Here is a 23906-nt window from a genome sequence, read left to right on the forward strand (position 1 = left end):
AGGACAAAGCTGGCCATGCCCCCTCCCACTCATTTCCAAGCTCCTGGTGGTGCAGATCTCCAGGTGTGCATTTACTGGAGTCCTCTAAGTAGGCTCCAAATTGCTCAAACCCTAGTTACTGGATCCAATGGGGCTGCAACGAAGGACTTTCCAACCCCACCCCTTTTATCCTGGCTGCCCAGCTGGTGGGAGCTGTGGAGACCATTCATCTCTTATAGACAGATAAAGCTGCCATGTGAGTGATTTTGCAGCCCTCTCCACGTGGCCTGGCAATTCTTATCTTGCCCCCCCCCCCCCCCCCCCCGCCCGGGGTAGTCTCTCTTTGCACACCTGGGCTGGCCAGAGATGCTGCCTTTTCCAGCGTCCCCAAGGCAACCACTCTGTGTGAGCCAGGATGCCTGAACCATGGCAACCCTCCAGTTTCTGCTCCTGGAAGCCGTTCCCCAGCAGTGCTGCTGCCCTCAGCCGGTCAACATGACCTCTTAGGAGGGTACCCAGCTCCAGCGTAGGCTCCCTTCTGGAAAAAAACAAGTAACACAATCCCCACAGCCTCCCACTTCCCCCAACTAGTAGATCTGATGTTGGCTTTGTGAGGGCACTCAGTACACCACAGTTCTGATGGGTCTTGGAAATGAAGTGGAATTTTGCTGATCTTGGTAGGGGGAGGGCAACTTATGCCTTCATTCTGTTCTCTATGGTGACCCTCAGGCTTCGCTTAGGGGTCCTCCCTTTCCTTACCCCCACTCTCTTTCTTCGTAACCTGAGTTTTGGATATGGATCTGTATTTCTCTGCCTCCATCCATCCACCCATGAATTTACCCACCCACCCATCTACCCATTAATCCAACCCATCCACCCACCCCTCCACCCACCCATCTAACTCACTTACCCACCAACTAACCCATTCACCCACATATCTATCCACCTATCCACTCTATCTATCTATGATCGATGACCTATCTATCATCTTCCATCCTTCCTCCCTCCTTTCTTTCTTACTTTCCTACCTTCCTCCCTCCTCCCTCCCTTTTCCTTCCTTTCTTTCTTTTGCTTATCTATTTATCAATCTTTCTTTATATCTAATCCTATCTATCTATGATCTATCTATCCGTCTATTTTCTCACTCTCCCTCTCCTTTTGCTTCCCCTCAACACTTCCCTGATAGAAGTTAGAGTTTCCCAAAGGAATTTCAGCAAGAACTAAAGAAAAATGAAAAGTAAAACTTTTCCTCCAAACTACAAACAATGCATGACACAGTCAAGCTTCAGAAAGTCTAAGCACCTGCCTGACCCCCTGACAGCCAAGGCTCTTTCTCTTGGTGTGATGTCGCAGATAAGGAAATGGACTTGAGAGCCAGACTGTCTGGGCTCAATCTTGGCTCTGCTGCTGACCTTGGGAAAGTGTCTTAATGCCTCTCTCCCTAGGTGCCTCTTCTATAAAAGAGCAACTATAAGAGCATCACATGGGACAGTTACTTAATATGTGCAAAGAACTTAACCAGGGCTTGGGACATAGTCAGTGATATGTTCTATGAGGGTCAGTTTTATTGCTAGTACTGGGCACATAAGCTCTGTCTGAAAATCCTCTCTCTGAAGATCCTCCTAGGCAACAACCCAAATTTTGGTTCTTGAACAAGTCCTCCTTTGGTTCAAGGCTCCTGACCCCCTGGGGGTCTCCCTGGCTAGCACTTCAGGCAGAGAGGTGTGGCAACAATCAGACTGTCTGTGTTAAGACTGATGGGTCACCTGCAAAGCCCTGGATGTGGCTCATTATTTCAGGAGTACAGACTCAAGGAAGACTCTTCAAGCAGGATTTGGGGAAGCCAAGAGGAAGAGAATAGCAGAGGATGCAGGGATTGGGGATGAGGGCAGAGGCACTAGAAAAACTCCAGAAGTAATGGACCCTGCAGGTAGGGATGGCTGCCCCCTGGAGAGACTCCTTGAGACTCCCCAAAGGCTCAGCCAACAGAGGAGAGCTTTCTTTGCTTGTCCCCTTTGCCCAGGGGTGGGAGGCAGTGGAACCCCTTGGTCAGTGGGATGTGTCTCCTGGGCTTTGCCTGGTTGAAGCTGCTGACCCTTTCCATGCTTCATTCATCTTTCCCAGTTGCTGGGAAACCAGCGGATTTGTGCTGATGGGGGAAGCTGTCAGTGAATCCAGATGGCTCCTCCTGGACATGTGGGGACTCAGGGGTTTCTGAGGTCATGAAACAGTGATGGAGCTGCCTGGGCAATACCACCCCAAGCTCCTGAAGAACCCCCTTCTCCTCTCTGCCCCCTAAAAGCCATGGGCAAGCAAACCTAGATAAAGCAGCATGTCTCCACTGAGTTGGGCACGTTGCAGATGAGACATCCCCTTGAGTATTAACTTCATGAGGTGAGCATTTTCATTCTCATGTAATAGATGAGAAAGGCACCCTGTTAAATGATTCTCAGCTAGAAAGTCACAGGGCAGCCTTCAACCCAGGTCAGTCCGACTCTGAAGACTGTGTATTGTTCACACTCCACCTGCCAGGCTCTTCACCTCAGCCTCATCGCTCAGGCAGGCAGGAGCCACTGCAAGATGAGGCGGTACCTACTTGGAGAGTCAAGATGCGTGTTTCTCAAAGTGTGGTCTGTGGGCCAATAGTGTTAGAATCAGCATCTCCTGGGAGCTCCTGCTGTGGTGCAACAGGATCGGCAGCATCTTGGGAGTGCTGGAATGCAGGTTCGATCCCCGGCCCCCCACAGCTGTGGCGTAGGTCACAGCTGTGACTAGGATCTGATCCCTGGCCCGGGAGCTCCATATGCCGAGGGCGGTCAAAAAAGAAAAAAAAAAATTCGAACTCGCACCTCCTGGGGGCTCGTTAGCAATTGCAGATCCCCAGGCTCCTCCCCAGACCCACCGTCATCCTCAGCTGGGGCTGCCGTAACAAAACATCACAGACTTAGGGGCTTCGACAGTCTTCTGGAGGCTGGAAGTCCAAGATCAGGGTGTGGCAGGAGCCAGTTCTGCTGAGGACCCTCTTCCTGGCTTTCAGACCAGCCGCCTTCTTGCTATGTCCTCACATAGCGTTTAGAAAGAGAGCTCTGGTTTCTTCCTCTTCTTCTTAGGATGCTAATTTCATCCCCAGGGCCCCACCCTCATGACCTCATCTAACCCTAATGACCTCCCAAGGGCCCCATCTTCAAATACCACGACATCCGCGATTAATGACTCAGCACACAAATTTTTGGTTGGAGGGGCAGTCACAGGCACTCAGTCCATAACACCTGCTGAGTCAGTAGGTGTTTCTGTCGTTCCCCAGAGTTTGGGAATTATGGGAGATTCTGTTTGGAGAGGTAGAGCCCTCGGATCTTTCAAGCCATGTCTGCCACCTTCTTGGTCTGCTCCTGAGGAATGTTCTGTAGACAATGAGACGACACCAAATGCTTTGAGCTGCCGGGCGCCCCAGAGGCTTTTCAGCATTTCTCAGAATAGCAGATCTTGAAACCTGGGTCCCGACCAGATAGAAGGCTGCCTGGGACCAGTTGTTGGAAGAGAGACGGCCTTGTTTCTCTTGTGCCTCTGCAGAGAGGATGGGAATTGGTTTGATTCAAAAAGACTGAGCTGCAGCAGCAGAGTCTGAAATTAGACATCTTGAAGAACTTCCAGACTGTTAGGAGCCTTAATAATTTTTTCGAGTGTCAGGGAGATAGAGATAGAGGATAATTGACCCTGGAAGTGTGTGTGTGTGTGTGTGTGTGTGTGTGTGTGTGTGTGTGTGGTGTGTCGTAGAAATGGCTATTTTTCATTGATCTTCGACAGCCTAACCTCGCAGACATTCATGACCTGTTGTAGCCGAGACATAAACAGAGCCGTCATCAAATATCACTTTGCTCTCTGTCTTCGAGAGAAGGGAAAAAAAGCAAACAAACAAGTGGAGGAAAGAGATTTCATGTTTTTCTAATAGAACGAGGTAAGGAGCAGGGGAGAAAAACAGTTTCTGTTCAGCACTTCGGAGCATCTGTCGCAGCCATCCCCCCATCCCCCACCCGCGGCAAAGCAACAAGAACCGCAAAGCCAAGTTCGATAAAGATGAAGAACGGTGTGTCTGGGCTTCTCTGGAATGAGCCGGTCGTTGTCCCCAGTGAGGCCTGGAGGGAAGAGAGAGACGAAGAGCTTTTGGAAATTGGCCACATCTTGGAGCTGGTGGACGCTTCTGAGCTCTGGAAACAGAAAGGCAGCTAAGAGCAGATGAAGGCCGTCGGGGGCTGGGCCTGCGGGCGCCCGAGAGCAGCTGGGGTTGTGACAGGTGTCAGTCAGCATTGACAGCCTCCAGGTTCAGCTGCCACAGCTTTCCAGCCTCTCCAGAGCCTTGACTGCCGTCGGCCTGGGAGTGGCAGGTGGGAGGGAGAGTTTGGGGGACTCCAGAGAGAGGGAAGTCCGGAGGGGGGGCATATACTTTTGGGGAGCATTTGGCTCCTGGCCTGGTTCTGTCCAGGTCATCTTTTTTCTTCCTTTCTTTCTTTTCTTTTTAAGGCTGCACATGTGGCATAGGGAAATTTCCAGGCTAGGGGTTGAATCAGAGCTGCAGCTGCCGGCCTACGCCATAGCCACAGCGATGCTAGATCCAAGCCTCATCTGTGACCTACACCACAGCTCACGGCAATGCTGGATCCTTGACCCACTGAGCAAGGCCAGGGATGGAACCTGCATCCTCACGGATACTAGTTGGGTTCTTAGCCCGCTGAGACACAATGGGTACCCCCAGAGCAGATTTTTGACTCTGCTCTGGTCCCTGCCTTTCCTGATCCGTAACCGGCTGGGGCAGGGCTGGACCAGTGGTTCTCCACATGGTGGGGTTGAGCCTGGGCGCTGCTCCTAAGCTGGGCTGAGAACCACAGGTGTGGAGTCTGCATGGCTGGACTTGGCCCCCAACAACCTCAAACGACTCTCTGAACGGAGAAAACACAAGTCCAGTGGGTGAGACTCTGCTCTCTCCACTGGAAACAGCTGAGGATGCTTTGAATCCTTGTAACTGGGGTCACGCCAGGGCCTCTTGTCACCATGGGAGGGAAGGCGGCATGGATTATGTGGTGGCCGAGAGGGACCCAGATAAGTTGATGGCAGTTCCAGCTCAGGGATCTGTGGGGTCAGCCTGGAGCTTGATCGTCTAGCTTCTCAAGGATGTGACTTCTCCGTGCCCACCTCCTCACCTGCGAGATGTGGATGGTGCCTGCAAATAAAGTTCAGTGTCCCTAGTTTTGGTTCCCTGATGCGACCCGCACCCTCCACAAGGACAGGGATGGTGTGAATGTATGAACGGATGGAAAAAAGGAAGGAAGGGAGGGAGGGAAGGGAAAGGAGAGAGAGAAGAGACCCACGACTTCCAGAACCTGGCCAGTGGCAGAATATGCCCATCTGCTTTGAGGCAGCCCCTCTGGGAATGAGCACCCACAGAACAAGTCTGGACCCGTGTCAGGATGAAGGGAGAGGGGTTCCTGTCGTGACTCAGAGGTAACAAGCCCAGCTAGCATCCATGAGATTGTGGGTTCAATCCCTGGCTTCACTCAGTGGGTTAAGGATCCGGCATTGCTCTGAGCTGCAGTGTAGGTTGCAGATGCTGCTCAGATGCAGCATTGCTGTGGCGATGGTGTAGGCTGGCAGCTGCAGCTCTGATTTGACCCCTAGCCTGGGGACTTCCATATGCTGCAGGTGCAGCTCTAAAAAGCAAAAAAAAAAAAAAAAAGATGAAGAGAGAGGGAGCCCCACCCCGGACGTCTTCCCCAAACCAAGTCTTTGCCCCCCTGGTGGGCAAGATTCAACATGAATCGCCATTAGCACGCCAAGAACTGTGGTTGAAGCTCGGTTACTTTTCACAACTAGACAAAGACAACCTTTTTTACTTGCTATTTCTTTCTCTTGCTGTCACATCAAAGCTATTTTATGGGTATATGTTCAAGAACTGTTTTTTAATCTTCCAAATTATAGCTTCTCTATGTGTTCTTGTCAGTGTAAATCACATCACGAATCCCCAAGCCAATTTTTTTCTTTCTTTTTTTCCTGGTGTCAAATACGACTCCCCTCAGGACCTCCACTGTGTTCTATCTGCCCACTTAGGTCCCTGCCGTTGTGTCACTGCTACCTCTGTTTCTCCCCAAATCTGGCTTCCTGTACTGGGCAAAAACATCCACCCGGTTCTGCTCCTTATACTGGGGCCGGCTGTGACATTTCCGCATAGTGGTGGGGAGGGCAGGAGCCTCTCAGCAAACCACATCCTCAGGCTTCCCCAGGAGAAGTTTGACTCTCAGAGGCCCAGGGCTCCTGCAGCCTGGGCACGGCTCTGGGCTCGGTGGCCCCAGCCTCCCTCCCCACCACCCGCAGGCAGCGCTAATTGCCTGGCACCTCGGCCGCTCTTGTCGCATCAGCCAGCCTCCCCAACTAATGAGTCATCCGTACGCGGCCATTTGTTTGTACTGGTTTCAGACAGACTAATGCTTTTAATGGCACATAATCATTTTTCAGAAGTCATTTGATGCCACTAATCATCTCCGTAATACGCCGCGATGGAACGCGTAATGACATTCGGAACAGGACAAATGGCAGTGCGATGCCTGGCTTTCCCCCTCTAATCTATATTTTACCACGTGCCCGGCTGCTAATGACACCAAGGGCTGTTAATAAACAACAGCCTTAAGGGCTTATTCCCCCTCGGGGTTTGGAAGGGCCACTGAGTGCCCTTTAAAAATAATTCCTGAAGGAAAGAGGAGAAGAAGCTGTTTCTAGAAAGTCTCTCCCCTCCCTCCACCCAGGGGGTCAAAGGCCCGGCTCAGATCTGATTTGCTGGTGGCGAGAGTCCAGTGGGGAGACCCTGCAAGGAAGCGAAGGAAACACATGCATGCGAGAAGGCCTGATCAGGGGGGTTCACGCTGGTTCTCTAGAGCTGGAAATTTCCAAGGAGAAATGGGGCTTCATGGAGATAGGTGAAGACTGGCCTCTGGGGTGATGGGCTGGGGTGGGCAGGGTCTCTTCTGGCCTTCTCCTGCCCCACCCCAACTTCTGGGGCCTTGAGTCAAGGTGAGGGGCCAGGGTCAATGTGTGGTCTGAACCATCCCTCGAGCCATCCCTCCCATTAAAATGGTTGCTTGGGGCTCTCAGAAGCCTTGGAAGCATGTAGGCCTCTGCCCTGGATTTCTGTCCTGAGGGGGTTCAGCTCAGCTCTAAAGGAAATAAAATCAAGGTCCCGATGGGCCCCTGAGTGCGAGAGGCCTTCACATTTTCCATCATCAGATGGCTTCACCGACTCTACCTTCTTCGGTTTTCTTGGGCTGCACCTGTGCTGTGCAGAAGTTTCCTGGGCCAGGGATTGATCCTGAACCACAGCAGTGACCGTGCCAAATCCTTAACCATGAAGCCACCAGGCAACTCCTGACTCATCCTTCTTGAGGACAAGTCTTTTGAGTAATGACTTACTCGAGATAGCATTTTACCCGGACGTCCAACCCAGGGTTGCAGAATAAATTGCAGCAATTACCATAAATAGTCACGGTGGACAGGCTGGACGCCACTTCAGGAGACCAGGGTGCAGGGGGGCCACGACAGCAGCCCCACAGCAAACGTCTTGGGTCCTGGCAGAGAGCATGTCATTCTCGGGGTCCCCCGCACCCTGGCATGAGGAGGGCTGTCTAGATGGGAAGGCTGAGCTCTTTCTCCATCATTCTCTTTCCTGCCTCTGCCTCCTTCTTTGGGGTCTCCAGGGAGGACGCTGGCCAGTCTCTCCGTGCACCCTGCTAACACACTCTCAGATCTGGGGTGCAGGTCAAGGAGAGTCTCGAGGGGGCTCAGGAGTTGGTGGCCAGGGGCCAGGGAGGCAGCACGGGGTGGGGCAGTGGTTAAGAGCAGGCTCGTGGATGTCAGAGGGATGTGATTTCGGCCCTGGCCCTGTCACTCAGCAAGTGAGCGACGCCGGGCAGACAGTCCACCTCTCGGAGCCTCGTTTGCTCATTTATAAAACCGCAGGGATGACATCTTTCTTGCTGAGAATCACGGTGAAGATTAAATAAAACCACACATGAGAAATGCTGAGCGCAAAGTAGGCCGTCATGCAACATTAATTATCACAGTTGCCGCCCTGGGCAGGTCCGAGGGCCTTGTTGGATCAGAGAGCCCCTGGGTGGGGGCGACAACGGGAATTTGGACGCAGGTTGGTGACTCAGGGAAGGAGCTTGAAGGGACGCGTTGAGCAGCATCTGCGGCCATTGACAGGGGTTTCCTCTCTAGTGCTGCACCCCTTGGGCTCCATCCCCTGTTGCTATTACGTCAAGAAGAGGCACTGAGATTCAGCTGAGTGTCATCTGTTAGCAAGTGGGAAAGCCCCCAGCGTCCTTACCAATGTTTAATAATTTAGCTGAAGCTGCTGGATGAGGGCTGGCCGCAGTGTGGACATCCATTTTAATAATGTCCTTTCCCATCGCCCTCAAGCTCAGGCCCCGGGGATCCTGGGCTCCAGTGAACCCAGCACTTCCCTGTCTGCCCAGCTTCCCTCCTTTGGGTGGGGCAGGCGGTGCGGGCAGACAACCCAGGGCCTGGCTCAAGGAGGAAAGGCCTTAGGAAAACGCACCTCGGAGCTGCTGGCCAGGATGGCTGACCCCGAGGGGCACAGGCTGCGGCGTCTGGCCAGCCTGCACCAAGGCCTGCCCAAGGGGCTCCTGCGGAAACCCATAAAAGCATCAGTAACTGCCACTTCGGCATGAGCGGTTTTCCGTGCCCTGCGCCGGGCTGAGGTCTTCTCTTAGACGATCTCAGGCGGTTTTCCCCCAGGTCTTGACAGATGCACATCAGAAGGAAGCAGGGTCTCAGAAAGGTAAAGTCCTTTGCATGGTTGGGAAGTCACAGAATTAGGGATCCGAGCTGGTGTTCAAATCCAAAATTCTCTCTCTCTGCTATATTGGTGAGATGGTTCTTCTCTGTTGAATAAAAACTGAGAGGGTTCCTGTTGTGGCTCAGCAGGTTCAGAACCCGACATAGCGTCTATGAGGATGCGGGTTCAATCCCTGGCCTCGCTCAGTGGGTTAAGGAGCCGGCGTTGCCGTGAGCTGTGGTGTAGGTGGAAGATGTGGCTCGGATCTCGCGTTGCTGTGGCTGTGGTGTAGGCCGGCAGCTGCAGCTCCGATTAGACCCCTCGCCTGAGAACTTTCATGTGCTGTGGGTGCGGCCCGGAAAGAAAACACGTATTGTTCCATTGCTTTTATTAAACTCTGCTGGGGGCAGAGAGAACACATATGTCGGGGTACTTTCCAGTGGATGTGCTGCCTGGGAAGGAAATGATGGGAGACACCCCCCCCCGCCCCCCAGCCAGACCCGCCCTCCCCGCAGATGCTCCATTTCAGGACACCTTCCAATGGTTCAGGCCAAGAAGCCGAGTGTGACAGGGTTGTCAGTGCTCAGAAAAAGCTCAGCAAGTTCCAGGAGCCCAATCCCCTAAGCAGAGTTTCAGGACCGCTGGCCCCTCTAGCTTCTCCCCCGGGAACATGTACATCAGCAAATGGGTGCTTGTACAGCGTCGCCCCGAGGACTCGACAGGTGTATCCACGGCTGTTCCCGAGAAGCTGTGAAGTGGGGGTTGTCTCCCTGGTGGGATGACCGGCCTCAGGTGGCGCTGCCTGGAGCGGGGGCTGGGAGAAAAGTCCCCACGGTAGTGCCTGGACTGCTGGCCCCCCCCGCTCTTCCCCCCCTCTTTCTGTTTCTATGGCCCAAGTGTTTCGTTGGAGCCTGGGCGTCCGAGGACAGCAGGCCACAGGATAGCTATAATTACCTGCAGGCAGCGGCTGGCATGTCTGTCTAGTAAAACCCTCAATTTCATTGTTTCAGGAGCACAAACATGCTGCGTAAACACATCTCAGACTGCCTCTTCTTTCCGCCTCGCGCTGTCAGTCCCCCAGGGTCTTACGGCTGGCTGAGTTTTTTTCTCCCTACCCACACCAGGAGGACTATTTTTCCCGGGTCACCCGCCCACAAAATGTGGCATTTCAGTGTCAGGTGCAAGAAAGCTTAGAGAAATCACCCTGTGAGGCAGGCAGGTGGCGGATCCCCACACTGAGGTCCCCTGAGTGTGAGTCCCTCGCACCCTAGCACCCCGAACGGTGCCTGGGCTCTGGGAGGGGATCCGTGAGTTGCTTGCTCAGGAAAGGAGTGGGAGAGGGATTGGACTGCTCCACCTGTGGTGTCTGAACATCCCTGTCTCTTCCCAGCTCTGTTTTGGTTTTGGTTTGTTTTGTTTTTCCTTTTTCAGGTCTCACCTGCAGCACATGGAGGTTCCCAGGCTGGGGGTCGAATTGGAGCTGTAGCGGCCGTCCTTCGCCGTGGCGACAGCGATGCTAGATCCGAGTCACATCTGTGACCTAGACCACAACTCCCAGCAACGCCAGATCCTTAACCCACTGGGCAAGGCCAGGGATCAAACCCATGTCTTCATGGATACTAGGCGGCTTCGTTAACCACTGTGCCACGATGGGAACTCCATCCCTTTCTTCCTTTTAAAAGGAATTTACCACATTTATTCTTTTTTTACCATAATTGAAGAATAGCTGATTTACAATCCAATGGTAGTTTCAGTCCATAGCAAAGTAGTTCAGTTACATGTATATATATAACCAGATTCTTTCCCATTATAAGTTATTATAAGATATTAAATATAGTTCCTTGTGCTATTAGTAAATCCTTGTTTGTTTTATACACAGTGATGTATATCTGTTAATCCCATATCCTAATTTATCCTCCCCCATCTTCCCCCTTTGGTATAACCATAAGTTTGTTTTCTATGTCCATGAGTTGTTTTTTTTTTTTAATATAATTTTATTTTTTTAAGCCCGCCCCTGTGGCATATGGAAGTTCCCGGGCTAGGGGTTGAGTTGGAGCTGCTTGATGCGATGCTGGGTCCTTAACCCACTGAGTGAAGCTGGGGATCAAGACCGTATCCTCACAGAGAATATGCCAAGTCTTTAACCTGCTGGCTTACAATGGGAACCCCTATTTCTGTTTTTTAAATAAATTCATTTGCATTACTTTTTAGATTCCACATATAAATGATATAATATTTGTCTCTCTATCTGACTTACTTCACTCAGTATGATAATCTCTAGGTCCATCCATGTTGTTGCAAATGGCAAAAGTTTCTTCTTTTTTATGGCAGAGTAATATTCCATTGTGTGTGTGTATACGCCATATCTTCTTTATGCATGGATTCATCTTAAATGCAGTTTATTAAGTGAAAGTAACCTGACTCAAAGTATACTCTGTGTATATGATGCTGGAAGAGGCCAAGCTGTCGGGATAGAAGACAGACCAGTGATGTTACAGGGCCTGGGAGAGGGAGGACAGGTTGTCACAAAGGGTGAGAGGGAACTTTCTGGGGTGATGGAACCATTCTCCATCTCGAATGTGATGGCAACACGACCGTATGCACTTGGTAACACTCTCAGAGCCATCCATTTAAAAAGGGTCCATTCTACCATGTGGAGATTGTATCTTTCCTTTTCTTTTTCTTTTTTCTTTTTCCCTTTTTTGGCTGCCCCTTGACATATGGAGTTCCCAGGCAGATCTGAGTCACAGTTGTGACCTACACCTGCAGCAGTGCTGGACCCACCAACCCACCATGCCTGGCTGAGGATCCAGCCCGTATCCCAGCGTTCCAGAGATGCTGCTGATCCTGTTGCCCCACAGGCGGAGCTTCTGGAAATTATATCTTAGTGAAAGGAAATGAAACAAACAAAAAAGTCTATGGACTCTGAAAGAATGGCAAACCCTTCAAAAGCCTCTCTCTGGCCTTTGGGGTCTCCTGTGGTCGTCTGTGTCCTGATCTCTCTCATTGCCTTCCGCCTGGCAGCCATGGGAGGTGCTGGCTTTTCCTGCGGATGCAAAGGGGTTCAGGACTCTGGCTCAGCTGGACACTCCTTTGGGGAAACGTAGCCAAAGCTGAAAATTCAGACCTGGATGCCTGAGTGTCAGCTAATGGAGACCTGATGGTTCACAACCAGGAAATAACTAATGACATCAGGCTCATCAGGTTAAGAAAGCCAGAGCCCAGGAGGCAGGAGGTGGGGCGGGCGCGGTGGGGGGCATCGGCAGATGTGAGTGTGTGGTGGGGGTGCGGTCCCCGCTTGATGGATGGTTTCAGTCAAGTGGCAAACCCACAGGCGTAAAATTGTCTCTTGTGATAGGTCAGCTTCAGTTCCTGCAGGCGGCAAAGGTCCAGTTAGAGTCTCCGTCATTAAGCAATATAGACACAGGTAATTTGCTTCACTCTTCAGATGCACAGTTAAATGACTCATCATTATCTTATTACTGCAATCAGGGGGTGAAAACGTAGCTTGCCTGCCATTTCGCCTCGGCAGCGCTTTCCAGAGGGGTCAGATGTTCACAGCCTCCTGGCTCCCTTCCTTCACAGTTTCTCTCCCTTCCCCAAAGCCCACCCTCTGCTCCCCCTGCCTCCTTGGGCCACTGGCTGGATGCTCCCCCAATGTGACCTTCTGCAGGTGAGGACATTAGGGCTCAGAGAAGGGGTGTGTTTGGCTGCAAGTAACAGCATCCAGCTGAAAGTGGCTTCAATCACCTCTTTTTTCTCACTCAAGAATCTGGAGGCAAGTGCTCTGGGGTGACTTTAGCATCACCATCAGGCCAGGGTGCTGGTCGGCCTCTCTGAGGTTTTCTCAGCCTTTCTATTTCATTGAAAGATGGTGGCAGCAGCTCCCAGCCTCCCCTCCTCACCCATCCATGTCCAAAGGTAGCAAGGAGGCATCCTGAGCAAGGGCTACTTTTGCTTCTTCTTCTTCTTCTTTTTAATCTTTTTTTGCTTTTAAAGGCCTTACCCGCGGCATATGGAGGTTCCCAGGTTAGGGGTTGAATCAGAGTGCAGTCGCCAGCCTACACCACAGCCACAGCAATGCCAAATCCAAGCTGCATCTGCGACCTACACCACAGCTCACGGCAACGCCGGATCCTTAACCCACTGAGTGAGGCCAGGGATCCAATCCGTGTTCTCATGGATACTAGTTGGGTTCATTACACTGAGCCATGACGGGAACTCCTGCCTTTGCTTCTGTCTCTCTCTGTCTCCCCACCACCTCCTCCGCATCCTCTGCTTCCTTCTCCCTCTTAAAACATAATGCAGGACAATCCTTCCCAGAGACCCTGAACAGGTTCCCTCATTGACCAGGACTAGCTGTAAGGAAGGAGGGAAATGAAGCCCTGGTGATTGTAGCATTTAGAGCAGGAGGTGAGCTTTGCAGGAAGAGGATGCGAGGAGGGCCATGGAGCAGAGAGTGGATGGTGCCACCGAGAGGTTCAGCATCTTGCCTGAGACCAGCATCTATGCAGTGGTTGGGGGGTGGGGATGCTCCATATTTGCCCCCAGAGCCCATTCTCTGCACCCTCAGCCCCAACTTCTGAGTCCTCCTTTGGACGATGTGGGGGGTATGAAGAGCCAGAACCAGCTTCCCCAGCCCCCACTTTGGAGCCCAAAACTACTCAAGGAGAATGTCATGCATACAATTAAAAAAAAAAAAAAGACCTTAACACTCTTACAAAGCAAAGTTCCCAATAAGTCCAACCTCACAGAAACCTCCCAAATCCTAATATCTTGTTAATTTACTGTGATCAGGGACCCCGATGTATTAGATGAGAGAATGTTTCTGATATTAGGGGCTTTCTCTTTTCAGTGGGAAAAATGCATTGAATTCAACTACTTCCTCTACTGTGTCCTAAGCTCCATTCCCTCTGCTTGGTTTCTGGCCGCACGTGCAGCCTATGGACGTTCCCAGGATAGGGGTCGAATCAGAGCTGTAGCTGCTGGCCTACGCCACAGCCACAGCAATGCAGGATCCAAGCTGCATCTGTGACCTACACCAAAGCTAATGGCAATGCTGGATCCTTAACCCACTGAGTGAGGCCAGGGATCGAACCTTCGTCCTCATGGATGCTAGTCAGATTCGTTTCTGCTGAGCCGCTAAGGGAACTCTGGTTTCTGGGCTCTTAAATGGAGCCAGTTTCCTTTCCCATCCTCATCCATCCCTTGATTCAGAAGGTTAGAAACAAATAAAATCAAACAAAGCATGTGAAACCAGAGACTACATTTTCACACAGTATGGCATCAGAGGCTCCAGGCTCGGGGCCTTAGTATATTTTCACTCCTCTCTTAATTTACTAAGTCTCAAAAGATATGGTCTGAGGCGTTCCCACTGTGGTGCAGTGGGTTAAGAATCAGACTGTAGTGCTTCAGCATCCTTCAGCGCTGTGGGCTGAGGATCCTGCGTTGCCGAGGCTGTGGGTCACAGCTGCGGCTCAGAGTCAATCCCTGGCCTGGGAACTTCCATGTGCTGCCTGTGCAGCCATTAAAACATACAAAACCAAAAACATATGGTCCAGTGGGACAGTCCTCCACATTCAGAGAGCATTTCCTCTTATGTGTTCTGATCTGGCCTCTCCCTCAGATGAAATTGCTAAAGGAAGCTGATAACCCACCAATGGGGAGTCTCAGGCTCGGCTTCTGAGACTCTCCCGGCATGGCTCCCTTGTCAATCTGGGCCGTCACCTGCTGGGAGGTGACCTCTGGCTTCAGGTCCTCGTCGAATCCCCTTCTGTTTGGTCAACCTGATGGTTGATCGTCAAGCTCAGCATCATGGGACGGGCAGCCCAGCTAGCCCCTGTCTTCTGAACGGCTAAAGAGCAAGGACTCCACCTTCTGTTTAGTGATGCAGCAGGCGTGCCCTTGGAAGCAATGGCCCTGTGTCCCCCTCCCTAAGAAACTGCAGCTGCTGCGCTTTTCTAGTTAGCGCATCCTTTGACTCTGTCTTCGTTTCTCCCTGCTCTTGTCAGGATTGCTTTGGTTCCTATAAGCTATGCCTGATTTGGAAGGTAAAAAGCAAGAAACAAAACTTGTGAAACCAGAAACATTAATTTTTCACACTATACTACATCAGAAGCTCTGGACTGGGTGCCTGCAGGCCCTTTCTCACTTCTCTTAGGGAATGCAGCCCTGGGGCTTCCCTTAAGATTCAGAGGGTGTTCCCTTGCATATTTCCAGCCTCTGATTCTCCATCAGATGAAATTGCCCAGGGCCTCGCCGTCAGATGAGCGGGCCATCGCTGCGCAGGTAGGATGCTGAAAGGTGAGCCATCACAGAGGCATGAACAATACTGAGCTTTAGGCAGCTTTGAGGAAGGAAAGAAAAACAGGTGGGACAAGAAGGGAAGTCAGGAAAAGGAGAGGAAAGAGAGCGAACATTTATTTATGATTTAAGTTCTTTGCACACCTCTGAAGGAAGCACTTTTGCTCTGTTTCCAGATGATGGAGAGACAAAGAAGGGTTAGGTAGCTTTCCAGGGGTTACACAGTTGGAGGATTTGAAGACATCTGCATGTAACTCCAGCACCCTGGGGTCCGGGCGGGCAGCGTGGCCCGCAGAGCCACTGGATTCACACAGTGCCCCAGCCCTCTGCTCAGCTACGCAGGCCTCGGTTTCCCGGCCTGAGCTTGCTTTTGGCTGCCACTCTCAGTGGGAGGGGGTTCCTCCCTGCTCCCTGGGAACTACATGGGCCTATGGCTTCTCCCTGGGAGTGGGAGTGGGGTTGGGGCTGGATTCTCCTGGTCACAGGATGCAGGACTCACGGCTGTGGGGATCAGGGCTGGGCTGCCGACAAGTGTAGGAAATCGCTGGCCAGCCCTCCAGGAAATGTGGCCTTTCTGGGGGTCTTGCAACAGCCCCTGAGATATCTGTGGGCGTGGGATCTGCACCCATTCCTTGCATTACAGCTTCTTCCTTTTCTTTCTCTGCACTGGCTTCTGATGCCGCCTCCCCTCCCCCCCCCCCTTCTTCCCCAAGAAAGGGATCGGCACTCAGGAGAGGGCAGAGGGAACAGTTTTGTCACACAGTGTCCGGCTGCATTGTATCCAGAGAAGCCCAGACCTCTCAGTAGAGTGGTTGCAGCTCAGACTGGGGCTTATTCTTCCTTTTTCACCTGAAAGAGAGAGAGAGAGAGGAGAAGAAACGTTAGAAGTCCTAGGGAAATTCTAGCCCTGCTTAGAAAGATGAGCTATCAAGTCATGGGACAGCTGTGGTCACGTGACTGGTCCCAGCCTCAGCTTTCTGCCCCCAGCCCGCCCTGCTGCCTGTGAGTCATCCTTGTGAGGCTTCTGCTCTCCATGGTGGAGGCTGTCTGGTTGCCAGAATTCCACCACTGAGTCATCTCACACCGCACATGAGTTTGTCGGGACATTCTGACTTCCACACAGATCAGAGGCTCCATGGGTCCAGTGAGCAAGGCAATTGGGGCTGGTGGAGATTTTTGGGCGGCTCAAGAGAGAGAGACGGGGACCAAAGAGTATAAGAATGATAGGTCACATGTGTGTGCGGCTTGGACGCGAGATGCTGGAGTTGATAACCTCATTGAATTGTCCTCACTCTCTTCCGGGGCGGGGGGGGAGGCAGTTGTATGATTTTATAGACAGGAAAGCGGAGGCACAGAAAGGTTGCGTAAACTCCCTCCCAACACGTACCAGTGAGGAGTGAAGATGCGTGCAAGCCCTGGTCTTCTGGTTCCCACGGCCCCACTTTTCTCACGATGCCACGTTGTCTCCTTGAACGTCTGTGATTCCACCATTCAAAGTGGGCTTTCTACTTGCAGGCTGGAACAGTTCCCAGGGCACCGGTGCTCCTGTTGGCACCATAACACACCAAGAAGAAAATAGAGCACGCCACACAGATCGGATTTTGCCTAAACCCCAGCTTGCAAGGATTAGGGGTGCACCTTGAGGAAAGATCAAAGCTGGACCGGAGGCTCTCTTTGCTCCACTGGATGAGCTGTGCAATGTCAGGGTTTGACTTGGCTCCATAGAGCTGGTTTTAAAAAGGCGTCTCACTCATAGCTATTCAGATTTCAGAAATAAATGCTTTGCACCACAGATCAGAACGCCCGGAGTCAACAGAGCTAGTGACATCTTAAGAAATGCACCCGATACTTAAGGCTTTCATCTTAATTATACATGTTCAAATCATAGACAGATTTTCTCCTTCTGGTCCTGAATATCAGAGCTGCCAAACCCAATTGAATCATCTTCTTTTAAATGCATTTTGCAGTATGCGTTTCGCCGTTTTCCCAATTTCCATTGTAAACGAGCACCAGAATTGTGCTGAGGGCCCTTTTCTTACAGGCTGCATTATTCAACCAGCAAATGAAGAAAGGAAAATGCTGATTGCAAGAGAATTAAAAAGTGGTCCTGGGCGGCCTCCTGGGTTTGGCTAGGACTGGATGCGGCCAGGTCCAGGGACTGTCTTTGTGGGAGGATTTCTGTCCCCTTACCCCAGACGGGGACAGGTGGAGGAAGCTCTGAATGCGCTTCCTGGGCTGGGTGGGAAAGACAGCTGTGGACATCAGCCGGCCCGTCGTCATTGTACCGCCACTGCCATCAACATAGATGCCCTGGGCTTTAATTTCCGTGGTACCCTGGCTCAGGCAGGCTGGGAGATGCAGCTCCCAAATGAGTGCCAGGGAACGATTTGACTGTCACAAGCGTAGTGCCACCCGCAATGCCCACTGGCTCTGCCTTCTCAGAAGGGGGTGGGGGTGGGGTGGGGATCCCCGACTTAGGAGGGTGACAGCAGCTGGCGAGAGAGCAGCAAGCCAGGAACCCAATGCCTGGAATTCTGCTGAGGTCAGACTTCCATTTCTTTACTTGTCCTCTGCTCAAATGGGCACGCCCTCTTATTAGCACATGCCCTGGCTCTTTGTGACTACCCTGGGCTTCTGCTTTCTCCTTTCCTGCTTGTTGGTTTCATTTCAAGGCCAAAGCCCAGTGAGGTATCAGAGCAGAGTTTGTTAGGCCCATTTCATGGAGGGGAGGACTGTGCCTTTGGCTCAGACTGAGCTCTGGAGCCTGGGGGTCTGCAGTTGGATCTCAACCGTGGGCCAGTTATACAACTTCTCTGATCCTCAAAAGGTGATCAAGTCATGGGCTTGGAGCCTTTGTGATAGGATCAGTGCCCTTATAAAACGAAATCAACGTAGCTCTGTTGCCCTCTTTCCACTGTGCGTAGACGCCGTGAGAAGTCAGCCACCTGCACAGAGGGCCCTCCCGGGAACCCCAGCGTGCTTGACACCTGACCTCAGACTTCCAGTCCCAAGAACTCTGAGAAATAAACTTAAGTTGTTTGCAAGCCACCTCGTCTGTGGCATTTTGTTATAGCAGCCTGAATCGACTCAGTTGGTGAACACCTGCTAGACGCTAGGCATCTACGTTGTTTAAGCCACATTTTTTTTTTTTTTGGTTAATTCAAGGGCACCCTTTTACAGGTGAGAAAAGTGAGGCTCCAAGATTTTATTTTATTTTATTTTTTGTCTTTTTAGGACTGGACCCAAGGCATAGGGAGGGTCCCAGGCTAGAGGTTGAATCAGAGCTGCAGCTGCTGGCTTACACCACAGCCACAGCAACACCAGATCTGAGCCATGTCTGTGACCTACACCACAGCTCGCGGCAATGCCAGATCCTTAACCCACTGAGCAAGGCCAGGGATTGGACCCGCGTCCTCACGGATACTAGTCAGATTCATTTCCTCTGAGCCATGACAGGAACTCCTATTATTATTATTTTAAATTGAAGTATAGTTGATTTAAAATGTTGTGTTACTTTCAGGTTTATAGTAAAATGATTCTATTATACATCTATCTATCTACCTACCTATCAATTCTTTTTCAGATTCTTTCCCCTTATAGGTTGTTACAAAATATTGAGCATAGTTCCCTGTGCTATGCAGTAGGTCCTTGTCAGTTATCTATTTTACATATAATAATGTGTACCTGTTAATCCCAAACTCCTAATTTATCCCTCCTCCACCCCACTCCTCTGAAGAAGTGTTGGATTTTTGTTGTTGTTGTTGCTTCTTTTTTCTTTTTACGAATGCGACTGCAGCATATGGAAATTCCCAGGCTAGGGGTCAAATTGGAGCTGCGGCTGCCTGTCTACACCGCAGCCACAGCAACACCGGATCCAAGCCTCATCTTTGACCTACACCGCAGCTTGTGGCAACACCAGATCCTTAACGCACCCAGTGAGGCCAGGGATTAAATCTGCATCCTCACGGACACTACGTCAGGTCCTTAACCCTCTGAGCCACAGTGGGAACTCCAGGATTGTTGTTTTTTGAGGGTTTTGGGACTTACATCTTCACTCCCCCATGGAACCACCCAGAGCCTTGCACATGGTCAGGTCTCCATGTGCCCATTAAAGGGTAGAATATGGTGGCCATAGCTACCCGGATGGCTGGGAGAACCCTCTGAAACACCCTCAGCCCTGCTCCCAAAGCAACAGGCAAGGCCAGCTACATAATTTGTAGAGCCCAGTTCAGAATAAAAATGCAGGGCTCCTTGCAATGAAAGCAGACGTAAAATTTTTCCCTTTCTGTCAGGCTGTTTTCCTTTGCTATATAATGCTGCACTCCCTTTGCATGGGAATACTTGCAGGCTGAGTGCAGATGCTGACAGGTGCTTGGGCCCCCCACCCCATAGTTTGGTGCATGGGGTGCACACGCTGGGCCCTGGCCCGCTGCCACCCAGGCTCCCCCCAGGGATGGGAAGGCAGCAGCAGTTGCTGGAGGGGGTGAAAGAGTGGGCAGCTGGGAATCACCCCCAGGGAGATGGGCAAGCAGAGGAATCCCCCCACCCCCTGCCCGGCGCACGCTCCATGGTCCCATCAGACTTCACTTACAAACAGAAAGTTCAAAGATAAAAGTATTAAGAATTTTAAGAAGCGCCCTTCGGTGCACAGAGCCCTGTGTGACTGTGGTAGCCACATGCTCACGAGGCTGGTCTTGACAGCTGGCGGGCTTCTGCAGATGCAAACATGTTGCCATTTCTCCCTGGCCACTGGCTGGCAGTTGGCATTTCTTTGCATGGGCAAGATTCCCTGGGTGACACCCACTGGCTCAGTGCCCGGGAGATTCAGTCTCCTGTCTCTGGGAGGTGCAGCTATCTCCAGGCAATGCCCCCCAGCTTCACCCTCCCCTTCGCTGGCTCTGCCCAGGCCTGGGGCTCCTTTAGGTGGGGTGCTGGCTACAGTGGGACTGCCCGCTGCCACGTCCCATTTGCTGTGCGCAGGCATGAGTGGATAAAGGTGCTAATAAGACAGAGTGCTAATTAATTGCGGCAAGCTCTATTGCTTTATGTGTTCATGATGAAAGGAAAAGGCATTTATGGTTTTCTTCCTTCCACGAGCCCTCCTATACAATTATTTCATCTGCTGCAGAAAATGTGCACATGACTAATAATTGTTAAATCTGATCATCATTAGCCTGCAAGCTCCAAGCAGCTGGCTCAGCATATTCCTAGCTCCCGGCCAGCACGGTTAAGTTCAGGGAGGGGATGGCAGGCATGGCAAAGAGGAGGGGTGATGACCCTGCTTTCTCGGGGTCGGGGGGGATGCGAGAGGACTGGTCCTGCATCCACAAGGGGTCTCTTGCCCTTTTCTGGGAAGAAGCCTGACCCCGGCTTTCCCATGCAAAATGATGCATAAGCCGCTCAGTTTCTTTGTGTGTGTATTGGGAGCAGGGGCTGCCCTATGAGAAGGAGCGGTGCCTTTGTACACACATCTAAAGCATCTTCCAAAGAGAGCCCCCCGCTTCCGTTACAGGTTTCTTTAGTGACTGAGGGGCCCAGGGGCCAGGTAAAGAGAATCCAGGAGTCCGTGTGGTCAGAGAGAACAGAGTCAAAGAAAATGAACAGAGGCTGCTTTCCGAATTAGCAGGGGCCCTAGCAGGGAGGCAGGAAGCAGCTGGCCCATCACAAGGATCACGGAACAGAGTGTAACGGAGGATCCTTTTAGAGGTAGAGGTGGGTGTGTGAGCTGCTGTTTCTGGCTTCTGTCACACTGCTAGCTTTAACATCTGCCCTGTAGGCATAGGCTGGACACATCGTGTTCCCAGCTGGATGATAAGCGGTGGGTCACCTGGCCTCGGCCCCCTGCACCACCTGCTCTCCTGGGGGGCAAGCCCTCCCCACCCTGGGAGGGTGCTTTTCATATACGATCTGGAGCCCACACCCCCAAGCAGCTCTCCCACCCTCCCACTTCCAGGCCACTATGCATCTGCTCTAGTCACTACAGGGACAGGTATCAGACATCTCGGCACAGCCCCAGGGCCAGTGGACATCATTCAAACTAGCCTCTCTGGCCTGCAGGTCTCCCTCTGCCTTGGGATGCACCCTGGTGCTTCTCCATGTGGGCCTCCTCCCTCTCAGGATCTGCGAGTAGAATAAACTCCCTTGTGAATAGGAGTCATCTGAGCTTTTGGCCTTACATACGTAAATAATAATAAAAAGGCAGTTAAAACCATAGGGTTAAGGGAAATCACAAGGAATAGAGAGCTACCCAGGGAGAAGCCAGGAAGCATTACCACCTGCAGGTCTGAAGGGGCAAGAGGCAGCATCATTAACAGATGCTGGCCAAAGCTGTCACTTTGGGAGAGGGTGCCTGACAGATGTGGCCCTAAGGGGAGGAACAGAGTCAAGGTGAAGCCGCAGCCTTGTGGGGGGCGGGGGAGCAGGGAAGAAATACCCCCGCTTCTCTCTCTTCCTGTGACCCATCCCCAGCCCAGCCTCCCATTGGCTGAAGTCAAGCAGACACCCGAAACCAGCATCCCGGAGCCCCAGTGGGGCAGAGCAGGTAGAGAACGGACTGCATGGAGTTGAACCAGAGATCAGGAGTTCCCATCATAGCTCATCGGAAATGAAATTGACTGGTATCCATGAGGATGCGGGTTTGATCCCTAGCCCTACTCATTGGGTTAAGGATCCAGCGCTGTTGCGAGCTGTGGGGTAGGTCACAGACACAACTTGGATCCTGAGTTGTGGGGGCTGTGGCTGTGGCTGTGGCTCTGACTGGCAGCTGTAGCTCCCATTCGACCCGTAGCCTGGGAGCTTTCATATGCTGCACCTACAGCTCTTAAAAAGAAGAAAAAAAAAAGAGGAAAGAAACAGATCACAGAACCTTGCTCAGTGAAGGACCAGTGAATGGACTGGGTGACTCAGAGAAGACTCTGAATGATAAGGAACCTCTGTCTGGTGCCTGGGGAGACAGATCCAGGATGGCTGGAGTTCAGGGTCATCTCGACCTCACGGCTCAAACGGCACAGTCCATCCAAACCCTCTCCAGGGATCTTGCTAAAATGCAGACTCTGACTCAGCAGCCTGGAAGTGAATGCATTTCTAACAAGCTTCCAGGGGATGCTCCTGCAGCTGGTCCGTGGACCACACATTGAGGGGGGCCAGGCGAGGCCAGCCTAGGTCTTCCTTCCTCCCCGTTCACAGGCCCCTCGTGGGGGCTGGGCTGTCCGACCATCCCTATCACCCACTTCCATCTGTCTGGTCCTCCTTAGCTCTTTGTCCATCTGTTTATCATTCTGGAATGTCTTTGAAATTCCTGTTTGTCTTTCCACCTCTTGTGAAGGTAGGTAAAGGCATTTCTTACCATCTGGCCAGAAACCAGCTTCTCTAAGATAGCCTGACCTGGGGTAACTTAAAAGGAGAAAACTTTAATTGGCTCCAATTAACACAAACAAATTGGTTTGACATCACGGCAATTATCAGTTTTCCCTTCTCACCCTGAATCTGCGGTTCATTTCTCAACTTGCCAAAGAGACGCCCAGAGGGACTTTGGAAAGGTGGGTGGCCCCCCTCCCAGCGTGAGTGAGCTCTGTGGGCCCCTGTCTCCCAGGCCCTTTGCAGCCCCGGGTCTGGGGTGGGGAGGAGGTGGCGAAGGAGGGACCCGCCACTTCCTGGGCCTCTGCTACATGCCAGGCTCCACGCTGGGGTGACATACTTACATGGCTCACCTGCTCTCTGCAGAGACAGCAGGTGCCCATTTTTTATGGAGGGGGAAACTGAAGCTTGGCTGAGAGTCCTGGTGAAACTAGGCTACGCTGGTGTCTGGTTCCAAAAATCAATGCCGTTGGTTCACTAGGCTGCATGGATTCCCAGCAGGACCAAGGCCAGGGACAGACAGCTGAGGCACAGGCCTTGGGCCCTGGATGTAAGGGAGGAAGTCCAAACTCTGTAATCAGGGCAGGTACATATGGTCACTATATTTAAAACAATCAAAATGAGGGCAAAATATCCATGATGAAGTAATTATCCCTATTTGGAGTTCCCGCTGTGGCTTGGCGGGTTAAGAACCTGACACAGTGTCCGTGAAGATGCGAGTTCAATCCCTGACATTGCTCAGTGGGTTAAGAGATCTGGCGTTGCCAGATCCTGCGTGGGTTGCAGATGTGGCTTGGATCTGGCGTTGCCGTGGCTGTGGCGCAGGCCCCAGCTTCAGCTCTGATTCCAACCCTAGCCCAGAAACATCCATATGCTGCAGGTGCAGCTGTAAAAAGAAAAAAAATTATCCAAACTTCAAATAAAGACAGGATCAAATAGGGCCGGGAAGCTGAGTGCAGGGTGGGCTCTGGTCTTTCTTTAATGTTTATACATTTAGTTCATCGTGGGTTTTGGGCTCAGGGCCATTCTACGTAGTGGGGTGATAACTGATTCTGCCTGCTTCTGCACCTGCCAATGAGGACACAAATGCTTTCCTCCAAGGTGCGCGAAGAACTTGGTCCCCCAGAGCACGTACCAAAGAAATGTTCCCTCTCCTTCTTTCTTCTGTCTTGTCCCATCTACTTTTCTTTCCTTCCTCAAAGCTGCTTAAAACTTAGTTACTACCCATGCCTGTGAGATCACTCGTTTTCAGCATCTTACCAGTGTGTCTGACAGCAAGGCCCTTGGCAGTCTCGTATCTCAGGGAGACAGGGCCGGGAGGTACAATGAGTTTTTTGGGCGCCTCCTTAAATTTTGTGCTGGAGGCCAGTGCCTCACTTGCCGCATCCTAGCCCTGGGCCTTCTTCAAATGCTTAAAAAAAAATCATTT

The sequence above is a fragment of the Phacochoerus africanus genome, chromosome 14 (genome assembly GCF_016906955.1).
Source record: "Phacochoerus africanus isolate WHEZ1 chromosome 14, ROS_Pafr_v1, whole genome shotgun sequence".
Taxonomy (NCBI): Eukaryota; Metazoa; Chordata; class Mammalia; order Artiodactyla; family Suidae; genus Phacochoerus; species Phacochoerus africanus.